General features: G+C 39.5%; 1 protein-coding gene across 12 annotated transcripts in view; it reads right to left on the bottom strand.

Annotated features, from left to right (window-relative positions):
* Positions 1-12362, bottom strand: part of nrxn3b (neurexin 3b) — a 181692-nt gene that overhangs the window by 54097 nt on the left and 115233 nt on the right. The window lies entirely within an intron of this gene.

Below are 12362 nucleotides of genomic sequence, written 5' to 3' on the forward strand. Positions count from 1 at the left end.
ATGGTCGGATGCTCATGTTATAGCAAACATAAGCATCCACCCGATTCATCCATGTCATCTACATTTCAGCATTATAAATAAATAAACAAACAAACAAATAAATAAATAAATAAATAAATAAATAAATATACAAATAAAAATAAAAATTAAATTAACATACAAATACAAACAACATTAAAATAAAATTAAGATTAAATTAAAATTAAATTAAAATTGAATTAAAATAAAAATTAAAATGAACATTTAAAAAAAGCAATTAATAAATAAAATTAAAAGTAAAAGTAAAAATAAAAAATACATGAATTACTAAATAAATAAATGTATAAATAAATACAAAATTAAAATTAAAATTAAAATTAAAATTAAAATTAATTATTAAAAGTAAAATTAAAATTAATTAATAAAAGTAAATGTAAAAATAAAATGGAATGAACTAATGAATAAAGAAATACATTATTTTCAAGCACCTTTCAAAACTCGAAACAAACAAACAAATAAATAAATAAATAAATAAATAAATAAATAAATAAATAAATAAATAAATAAGCAGATGTTTAAAAAAAAAGAAAAAAAGGAAATGTGGATAAATTACTCTCTTGATTCACTGGATTTTTGTATTCATGTCTTTATTTCTCATCCTCCTCTGTTCTAGCCTCACATTTTCACACCTTTCCAAGTCACCAGAACATCTGCTCTATCCTTGTGATGGGTGCCTGACCCCCCCCCCCCCCCCCCCCCTCGCCCTCGCCTCATGAAGCGACCATCAGCTCGTAACACCCCAGAGACGACATCAACATACGGAGGAGGGCGAGTAAGACCCAGTTGAAACTCCATCGACCAGATGACAGCCCGTTTACCCGCAGATGTGCAAACAGGGCAAGATTTTGCAAACCTCAGGAGTCACAAATGCAAATCGCAAGCGTGTGTCATCTTCGCGCAAACAAAATGTCCTCAGGTGGGCTTCAAAGCAGCGCTTGTTAAATTCTTAGGAGCAAATCTAAGAGGTGAGCAGACGTTTTTTTTTTTCCCAGTGAATAGAACTGCGGCGGTTACTCACTGGCATTTGTGTAATTGAAGCAAAATGTTTGTTTTGCGTAACAGCCGCTCAAAATAGCCAATTTACCAACCGGCAAAGCATCTTGACGAAAAGGCGTCTGCTGCCAGAAGGATAGCGAGCAGAGAGCACCCTGCAGCCACGTTGCGACGGATGTGGCCCCTCACCGTCTCGACGCTTCAAATTTCCCTCTTGCCAAAAAGACTTTACACCGACGCGTGATTCGCTTCTCAGGCAAACTTCCCAATCCCATCTAGCGCATTCTCAGTTTTTTTTTTTCTTCCTCTGCAGGCAGAGACGAAGACATGCGGCAAAGATACGAGCACCCCAGGGAGCCAATTATCACACTAAGATTTACTTAGCGTTTCTGGAGGACAATGTAGGAAGGCCTGGAACACGCACAGGAAGCCACACACAAACTAGTGACGCACACAAACGAGACCGGGGGGAGGGATGGATGGGACGGCGGCACAAATGCGCATTGTGACGCTCATGCATGAAAAGTGTGCAAACGCGTGCACACGCGCAACCCTAGTGAGGACACGATGCCCTCTCGAATACAGACAGTGAACCCGACATCTGGAAAAACGTGCCACATTTGCCTTCTGTTTGGCCCAAGTCGCAGAGGCTATTTTTCACAGTCGCATCATTTTCAGCCATTCACTGACAAGGCAAAAAAAAAAAGTATTTTCCGGTGCATAAGGCGCCCCCAAAAGCCTTGATTTTCTTCAAAAGATGACCCTGCGCCTTATATATGAAGTCATATTGAGCCTCAACTTGTCTCACAACTTCTGTCAGCAGCCACAGACTCCATTTCCCCACCATAAAAGAAGTATCTACTGCCTTATAATGTGGTGTGCCTTATATTTAGAAAACCTTTCTATATTTTTATATTATACAGTGATACATCGTCTTACGAACGCTTTAGCTAACGAACTTTTTGCCTTAGGAACGTTAAATTCACGAGAATATAATCTTGACAGACGAACTAGTTTAAGGGAAACACACGGAGCGCCACAATGGCAGCCTGATTACTTTTCCACACCCACTTTCTTTCAGTGCACTCAGTGCAGACGTGGTTTGTTATGGAGTGGATAGTTTTGCTTTTTCGGGACAGAAAAACACCCTACCACAGGCTAGTGTTAAGTCGAAGAGGACACAAAAGAAAATGACGGTCGAGCAGAAGAACGAGATCATCGAAAAACACAAACGAGGTGTGCGTTTGTGTGACTTAGTGTCCCAGGAAGAGTATGCTAAGTCGACCATTGCTACGTGTGGCTAAGGGTGTTTCTGTGTTGTCTAAGCAACGGTCTCAGGCAATAGAAGAGGTTGAAAAACCTTTGATTTGGATTAACAAAAAGCAGCTAGCAGGGGACATTGTGAGTGAGGGTATTATTGCCGAGAAAACACGGCAACTTCACTCTGATATCAACGACCATCACAAAGGTAAATAAAATGACTTTATTACACTGTACTTTATTTCTTTCATTACAATACAATAGCACATTTATTATACATAAAAAGGTATATTTTGTGTAGTTTTAAGGCTTATTTAGTAGAAAAGTATATTTTATGGGGACCTGGAAACAAATTATTCTCATTTTTAATGGTTTCTTATGGGAAATTAATGTTTGGAAGACACACTTTTCGCCTTACACACACTTATTATTATGATTTTCTGGGAACCAATTAAGTTTCGTAAGCTGAGGTATCACTGTCTATAGAAAAAGTTTGAAAATCCATCTTTCATTGGGGGTGCGCCTTATACAGTACTCCGATGCGGCTTATACAAATTCTCCTGTCAGATGCATTCAAAAAAGCCTATGAAAAATTAAAATACAACAGTTTTGTTTTGTGTTTTTGCCCCCCCCCAGCTCCATATCACCCATAATAATTGCTCTCCATCTACCGCATCTGCACTTTTGCCTTCCATTTCAGTCAAAGTCACAACCTCTATTCTCCAAGCGGACCCGTGGGAGCATCCAAGACCCGTTCTGAAAGGTCAATGACACCTGTCTGCAGAACAGAGTCAAGACAGCCCCACAACAAAATTTGATGCAGGTCTAATGTTGGTGGTATTAAGAAGCTAGAAAGGGGGAAAAAAAAGTGCTAGCTTCCTGTCACGCTCGCCGCGCGAGCAATTATCAAGCTAGCTGTCCCAGACGCAATAAACAGTAAAGAAGAGTTTTGACAAAGTAGATGCGACGCGAGACAGCGAGGGGTGTAATCACCGAGAATCATCTCCATTTTACAAGCTCCTATTTCATAATTCATATTTGCAACTGTTGCTTCCTCTCCCCTCGGGGACAAAGTGAGGGATGGCGGCGATGGGCTGAGTGGCGCTTTTGCTCACTGTGTGCAAATCATTTCACGCTTTAATAGCATTTCAACAATAGACACATTTTCTAAACTTGATTTTGTGTCAGACGTGCGCCATTCGTCGCTGCTCGTGGCGGGCAAACGTCGCATCACTCATTACTGCCATTGGTTAAAAAAAAAATGATAATAATAAAATGATATGATGGATGAACGGCATCATTGTGGTGTGACTCGTGTCTTCGGAAAGCTTCGAATGATTTACGCTATCCGTTTCTTCGATAAAATAAGTGGACAGATTTGACCTTAACTCGGGTCATCATTTGAGTCGCGAACACACACACACACACACACACACGCGCATACACACGCACACACACGCACACACACGCACACACACACGCGCACACACACACGCGCGCACACACACACACACACACACACACACACACACACACACACACACACACACACACACACACACACACACACACACACACACGCACACACACACACACACACGCACACACACACACACACACACACACACACACACACACACACACACACGCACACGGATTTAAATACCGTATTTTCCGCACTATGAAGTGCATATAAAAGTCTTCAAATTTTTCAAAAGCTCCGCTGCAACTTATGCATGGAAAAAGTTGTAAAAGTATGTCATTCATTAAAGGTGCACCTTGTAATGCGGTGCGCCTGATGCATGGAAAAAGTTTTTAAATTATGACATTCATTGAAGGTCCACCGTATAATGCGGTGCGCCTTATGCAAGGAAAAAGTTGTAAAATTATGTCATTCATTGACGATGCGCCTTATAATGCGGTGCGCCTTATGTACGGAATTTTTTTTTAAATTGTCTTTCATTGAAGGTGCGCCTTATAATGCGGTGCGCCTTATGTATGGAAAAAGTTTTTAAAATTAAGTCATTCATTGAAGGTGCGCCTTATAACCGGAAAATACGGTACTAAGTGGGCCATTTTTGTTGTAAATTACATTATTCACAAATAAAATCTGCAAAGTGCGGTTTTTGATTCTTTTTTTGTGGCATTGAAGTTTCAAAGTGAGGGAATTCTGTTTTAAAAAGAAAAACTTTAAAAAATATATTTTATTTTATTTTTCTTTCCCAGGCTGAGTGCTCTAAAAACGGATTGTGAGGATAAACTCTCTTGGTAGGGAAAAGCAACATGCGGCAAAGCTCCGGCAAGCTTCTTGCTTGGGTTACCAAGCAGCACCAGCAAGCAATTGAAGGGATAGCGCGAGCCTCTCATTCACTGATGAAAGTCAAAACTGTCCACAGGAGCATTTTCGCCATGTAAAGTCAAGAGTAAAAAAAATGAAAAAAAAATAAAAACATTGCCAGAAGCCATGGCCAGCGCTTTATCGGCATCCAAGCATGAAAAAAAAGCAAAAAAAAAAAACACATTCGTGAATGACGCTCGACGTCATACCTTCAATTCCCGAATAAATTCGTGAACGGCAGTGAACGAGTTAACAGTCAGATAAAGTCCGCTCAAGTAGCTGGGAAAGCAGAAGGTACACCAAAGATCTTTTCATAAACAGGACAGGTAGGAGGGAAGAAAAGATTCCCAGATCCACGCGGCATTCGAGGATACAAAGGAAAAGCTGTCTGATAAAGCTAACGCTTAGCAATAACGCGGATAAAACGCAAGTGAAAAGAGCTCCAGAAGTCACAGATGAGCACCGAAAGCAGAAAAAGCAGGCTAGCGTCATTTTGGGGTGGCTCAAAAACAAGCCCTTTATGTCAAACTCAGGCATCTGCTAAACAATCCTTTAAAGCTGACTGACATTTCTTTTCGTCCCCAAAAATATACTGTACATTCTGTTGATTTTCTTTCAAAATTGGGGACAAAAGTTTCTCGCCTTGATTATGCATGAGAATTGGGAAGGGAGAGCGCGCAAAGGCGTATCGCTTGAGAGACAGATCACCCCAAACCCTGCAGAGGATTAGGCCAAGAAGATCCCCCTGAAGAATAAGGCATTCAAAGATGGCTGAGACAGGAAGCATCATTTAGAATTGAAACGTCCCTGAGGGGGGATGCTAAGACTCCATTTTTTTATACAGCGATACCTCGGCTTACGAACGCTTTAGCTTATGAACGTTTCACCTTACGAACATTCAATTCCCGAGAATAAAATATTGGCATACGAACTAGTTTTCGGGAAACACGCCGAGCGCCACAATGGCTGGCAGACTAGTTTTCTACAGCCACTTTCTTTGAGTGCACTCAGTGCAGACATGGTTTGTTATTGAGTGGAGTACTTTTGCCATTTTGGGACCGAAAAAGACCCCACCACAGACTAGTGTTCAGCCGAAGAGGACACAAAACAAAATTGAAGAAGGAGAAGAAAATGACGGTCAAGCAGAAGAAGGAGATCATCAAAAAAACACGAACGAAGTGTGCGTTTGTGTGACTTAGCGTCCCAGTACCAGTATGCTAAGTTGACCATTGCTACGTGTGGCTAGGAGCATTTTCTGTGTAAGCAACGGTCTCAGGCAGGAAAAGAGGTGGAAAAACTGTTGATTTGGATTAACGAAAAGCAGCTAGCAGGGGAACAGTGTGTGAGGGTATTGGTTGGCTAGCTAGCAAGCTAATAGCTAGCTATCTAACTTGTCCTGTGACTGTGAAGTGACCTTGGGAGTTTTGAAGAGCGCTTGTAGATGAAATTTATGATTATTATTATCATTAGCTATCTCTTAGCTAGGTGGCTTTCTATCCATTTGAGTTACTTCCGGGTTGAGTGAACGCTGGCGCGGCACAGAAAAACATAAATAACCAAAGGCCAAATTTAATAAATAAATAAATACATAAATAAATAAAGAGACGAATAAATAGATTAATAAAAATACAAATAAATAGATGAATAATATATGAAGAAATAGACAAATACATGGATTAATAAATATATTAATTAAAAGGATAAATTAAATAACTCAATAAACAGATCAATAAATAAATAAATACATCAATAAATACATAAATAAATACCTAAATAAATAGATCAATGCATAGATCAATAAATAAATAAATGAATAAATAAATAAATAAATACATAAATACATTCTTAATTAAATAAATACATTATTACATGAATAAATAAATAGACTAATAAATAGATTAATAAATATATTAATAAAGATACAAATAGATGAAGAAATATATGAACAAATAGACAAATAAATGGATAAATATGAATTAAAAGGATTAATTAAATAGCTCTATAAACAGATCAATAAATACATAAATAAATAAATAGAATGTTTCATATGTACCGTCTTGGTTTGTTGTGAAATCAAGACCAGCTAATGACTTTGTGGCACCAACCAAATGGTCGGGACGGCTGCCCGGTGAAAATGTGGCGCTCGCTTTGACAAAGAGTCAAGCTTTTCTGGCTCGTTACATTCCGCGCACAGCCAATCTGAGGCCAACGTCAAAATCCATTTGCCGTTTCGGCTTGTTGACATGTGCTGAAAAATGACTCGCTGATGCTATCCGCCCCATAGGACGTGTCAAGCCTTTTGCTACGGCTTCTCACGCATGACCTTCATCCAATATTGGTCATGAAGGTTATTTGCCATGATTGTTGTCCGGCGAGAGAGATCGACTTCATTTAAGCTAAAGTACAGATCAAAACGCGTGGCCGCCCAAATCAAATGAATCACGGTAGCTTTATTGTCTTGTCCTCCTCCCCAGCTCGCTTTTATTCATAGCGGGTCCAAATTGCCAACAATCCTTCGCTCCCCGAGTGCGGTACAGAAACCACATTGGACCACGGTGAGATAGAATTTCCCAGAGTGTCAACAGCTTGAATTTTATATAATGTAATGTATTATTAAATATATATATATATATATTTATTTTTTTTTTTGAAGGGGGGATTGCCATCCGGTGCAATTTACAACTTGAAACTCCTTCACAGGAAAAGCCCATTAGCCAGGTTACAAATGTATCAGTTCTTGGAAAAGACAATGTTTTATTGCTTACAGCTATTAGTGCTTATTTGGCGCAGGCCTTTCAGTCAGTCCTCGCCAAGCTAAACAAGGAAAGTACAGTGATATACAGTAAAGTCTCGTTATATCGATATTCAAGGGAGTCAGAAAAAAATATCGATATAACCGGGACTATCGATATATCCGACCCTGTTTGCATGTAATTTTCTCCGTGCGTGCATAGAAATAGTATCGATATAACCGGGACTATCGATATATCCGATATCGATATAACGAGACTTTACTGTATATAATACATTTACTAATGTATTTATTTGTCTATTTGTGAATTTATGTATTTGTCTATTTAGTAATATATTTATTTATTTGTCTATTTATGAATCTATTTATTTCTTTATTCATTTATTTCAGTTCCATGCTACCTCCTGCAAAGCTCGCCACTAGTGTCTTAATCCCCCCAAAAATGGCCATGAAATAATTCGACACACTCCAAAGATTCTCCCATCCGATAAAATTAACATCCCAACGAACCAAGATCCCAATGAGCTGATTAATCGGAATAATAATGTGAAAAATGTTACTGCTCAACGGGAATGGGGGCTATGTATGTTCAATCGAATTCGAAAAGCGCGGAATGGCCAACGCTTGACATGCTTTCTGTTTTTCTTTTTTATGGCCGATATGAAGATTAAGACTAATGGCTAGATTGTTGCCGTGCATGGAACGTGGCACCTTGACAATTTCAATTGTAACCTGCGTCGCATGATCGATCTCACACAGCGGGAGACCCGATGGATAAGCTTTTACAGTTGGAGTGATTGACACTCGGACCCGCGACTTTTTACGCTGTTGATGTTTTTTGCGCTTTAACGTCTATTGATCTGAAAACCCGCCTTAGCTGAAGTTCCCGCGGTAAAGTTGGGAAGGCTCAGTGGAATTTGGAGGGCATCGGGTTGGAACGAGTCAGCCACTCAATATTTTTTGCCTAATTAAGGCCCAAACCCAAAGCTCACTTTGTCCGAGTGAACTCGAGAAAGAAAGAGAGGGATTTGCTGACGCTGAGGGAGGTTAAAACGGTGCTTATACCGCTGCCAATAAAACAAACAACCAAAAGAAACTTTTCAAGTGTATATACTTGTCGGCTATAATTCCTGGTCGCAAGACTCCAACATTTACACTGTTGTTAACGCGACAAAGCTATTTTTCTTCATTTCTGTATTTATGACCACGGCGGTCTACTAGCTCTTCATTAATTAGCCATTTTTTTTCCAGGTCCAAGTCACAGCACAAACGCTATATGAAAAAACGCCAAGCGGAAACAATTTCAGCGCTCGAATAAAGTATGATGGTGGTAAATTACACGAGTCAAGATGTTGCACGCTGTATGCACATGAAACAGGAAAGGCAGACAGACAGATAGCACACAAAGAAAAAAACAAAAGAGAACAGGTGAGAAAATGGATAGAAAACAGTGAAATTTGGACACGTTTCAACTTTATTGATAGAGTGTAGACTGCAAGGTTAAAATATCCCATCAATCAGGCTCCACAAATACAATTTGAAGAGAAAAGACAAGGGAACCAGCTATCAATGAAGTTTCTAGTGGTTCTGCCTGGATCTGTTGCTGTTGGAATATCACAACTTCCAAGATGTACAACCCAGAGCTCCTTGAGACACTTTATGCAAGAAGCTATCATTCCACCATCACAAAGGTAAATAAAACAACTTTATTATAGAGTAAAGTTTATTTTTTTAATTACCATAGCACATTTAGTATATATAAAATAAGGTATATTTTGTGTAGTTTTAAGGCTTATTTAGTAGAAAATTATGTTTTATGGGGACCTGGGTACGGATTATTCTCATTTTAATAGTTTCCTATGGGAAATTAATGTTTGGAATACACACTTTTCGCCTTAAACACACTTTTTGGGAACAATTTATGTTCGTAAGCCAAGGTGTCACTGTACCTCGCCACCCTATTTCTCATCTGTTCCATTTTTTTTCTTCCAGAATCGCTATCTCAATTCCAGCCAGCTCCCGTTGCTTCCTTTGAAGACGTACTTAGCAGCACCGACGCAAAATTTAAAGCAATCCTTCAGCTGCGCTGAGCATACTTTTCTAGCTCGCTCGGCTCATGAAAATAAGCATGTAATGTAACAAACAGACAGACAGATGCTTTCGGATTGCATTTTGATGTTGAAGTTCATTGAAATAAACAGTTGCTGTGGAGCGGGCGGTGCGCTGGGGTCAATCTGAGGTCAACAGACACAGCAAGTTAAACTGTCATCTTCATCTCGGTCGGAGATCTGGCCTTGGACAGAATTTAGGACTTGGAAAACTCCTTTATCACCGAAGCAATTTACGACTTGAAACTCCTTCACAGGAAAAGCTTATTAGCCAGGTTACAAATTTATCAGTTCATGGAAGAGACAATGTTTTATTGCTTACAGCTGTTCGTGCTTCAAACTCAAGAGGTGTGGTATTCTAATCAAGAAAATTATGTTTTACTAATGTATCACTTAAATTTGCATATACTCTCAATAAATAGCTTGGCAGATGGCTGCAGAATTCAGGCGTCTGTCATGAATGACTACATCTCCTGCCGGCAGTAAAAGTCAATCAGACAATTTTTTAAACACACTCAACCTCCCCCCCAAATTCCTATGAAGCTGCTAATCGAAAGGAATCATTTCCCATCAAAAATTAAATTGGCTCAAACTGTTCTTAATTGTAATTACGCTTTAGACAGCCGTCGCCATCTTGCAAAACCAAGAGGAGGGTGTCGGCTAACAAACAAATGAAACATGAAACAAACAAGCAAAAGCATTTCCACAAGATTGCGATGTTAATCAAATATAATCTGTACACATCTTATTTGATCTTCTCATCTAAAGCAACCAACAACCCTGACCGCCTCGCTACCGTCAATAAAAGATCCACTAACAGGAAACGGCCTGTGGCTACTGCCGAAAAGCACTGAAAGTCAATTAGGCATGTGTGAACTTGACACAGCTACCTCAAGGTCCCGAAAGTTAAACTATCGCCTCGCTTCGTCTTCCCCTTGCGGGAAAAAGGAAAAAAAAAAACAGATCGATGCTTGTTGATGGTGTGATTGAGGCAACCTCCCTCCTCGACAAATATTTCCACTGAGCACATTTTCTCCTCTCTGTGTGTTAAGTACAAGCAAACTTTGCTTTCTCAGCCACTGAGATCCTGTTTTTTTTATTTGATCATTCTTCAGCACTTGCTGTACCCTCTTTGTGACATGAAGTAGTTCTAGATGAAAGAGGGGAGGATCAAAGCTGCATATTGAATTCAAAAGAACAAAATAAAACAAACAAAAAGTCAAAATAATGTGATAACACAAAGACACAGTCACTCAATCTTAACACTTTCTGCACCCTCTGTTGTATGAAGCAGTTCTAGATGAAATATGTGAAGATCAAAGCATCTTTTTCACCAATGGATCAGGGACATAATGGTGGAATATGCACGCCTGCTACAAGCTAAATGTTGAAAGCAAACATGAAGCTATAGCATCCACTGACGAAAAGAGACTGTCTCATATCTCCTGTGCCACGTAAATCCGCTTCAATTCCAAGCTACGGCAGTTTCACATACACTTCTTCTCATCCCCCCCCAAACGGATTCTGTTTAGCGTTAGCATTCTGCGACAACATTTTTGCTTCCTCTTTTTATTTGTGGCAGGCAAAAAAATAATAATAAAATGGTTGCGAAAGAGAATGTGAGTCATCTGCAATGACGTTTTGATGAAGGCAATGAAATATGGCCACGGGCACGGGCTGGCCAACTTGATCGAGAAATGAAAAAGATAGCGGGTGCCGGGGACAAAATAGACAGTAAAAAATGCATTGGGAATCTGAGTGGAGAGAAAAGAAGCCTACTTGTCAAAAGTCAGACTTTTGTCTCCTGGGAGACAAATTTCTGTTCTTTCCTAAAGGCCAATCGCACTCCACCTTGCCAATTATGTCCTTTCGCTAGGAGCCATGTCGCCCATCCTTGACCTTTTTCAGAGCATTCCCAACAGGAGACTACGAGCCACCGCTCGCTAGCATACCGCCCGTTGCGGATTTAAGAGTATAAATATTGAGGGTGGGTTTGATTTAAGAAGAGGAAGAAAAGAAAAAAAAATATTTTCTGGTGTAAACTCTTCTCAATGTCAAGTCAAAGTCAGCTTTATCACTATAGTTTATAGTGAGAGTAATTAAACTAAATATTAAAGAACAACCGACACCATTTTTTTGTTTCCTAACTGACATCAGAAAAACGTTTTATAGCATCTAAAACACCCAAAACACGCAGGCTGATATTTTTTGTCAAATGCAAAACACCAATAAAAATGAGTTTTTAGTTTCAGAAGGTCCCGCCCCCTTGTTCGTGATGTCAAGCCAAGATGGTAACAAACCCAAAATAACAAATAACATGACAACACAAAGACACAGAGAGTCATTCATTCTTCAGCACTTGCTGTACTCTCTTTGTGACATGAAGCAGTTCATGTGTTTAAAAAAAAAAAAAAAAAAAAGATGGCGTTTGCTGTGACTTTTCTCGTCCATTTGTATAAATATGTGATTTGGTCAGGCAGTTTCAGGCTCGGGTGCGTCCTGATGGGCCGCTTTGGCGGCGCTCAATAACCCAATCAAATTACACATAATTAAAAGCAGAAACCAATTTCAAAATCTCCAGGCTCGTTAAGAAGCGTAAACGGAAGAAATCAAGCGGATCCGTCTAAAAAGACAATTCACAAAAGATGCACGTGCGTTTTGTCCCCCTCAATCCCCCACCCTCTTTATCTCTATTATCGTGATGTGCTCGACGTAGGAGCGGCGTAATTAAATATTTGGTCGGCTCTGTTAAATACTTAACATGCATAACTTTGTTATCTTGAATTGGGGGTCAGTGTGAGCTACACGGCATACCGTATTTTCCGTTGCATAAGGTGCACTCAAAAGCTTTGATTTTCTTCAAAAGATGACC

The sequence above is a fragment of the Hippocampus bargibanti genome, linkage group LG19, assembly GCF_051943395.1.
Source record: "Hippocampus bargibanti isolate YZ-2025 linkage group LG19, ASM5194339v1, whole genome shotgun sequence".
NCBI classification, from domain to species: Eukaryota; Metazoa; Chordata; class Actinopteri; order Syngnathiformes; family Syngnathidae; genus Hippocampus; species Hippocampus bargibanti.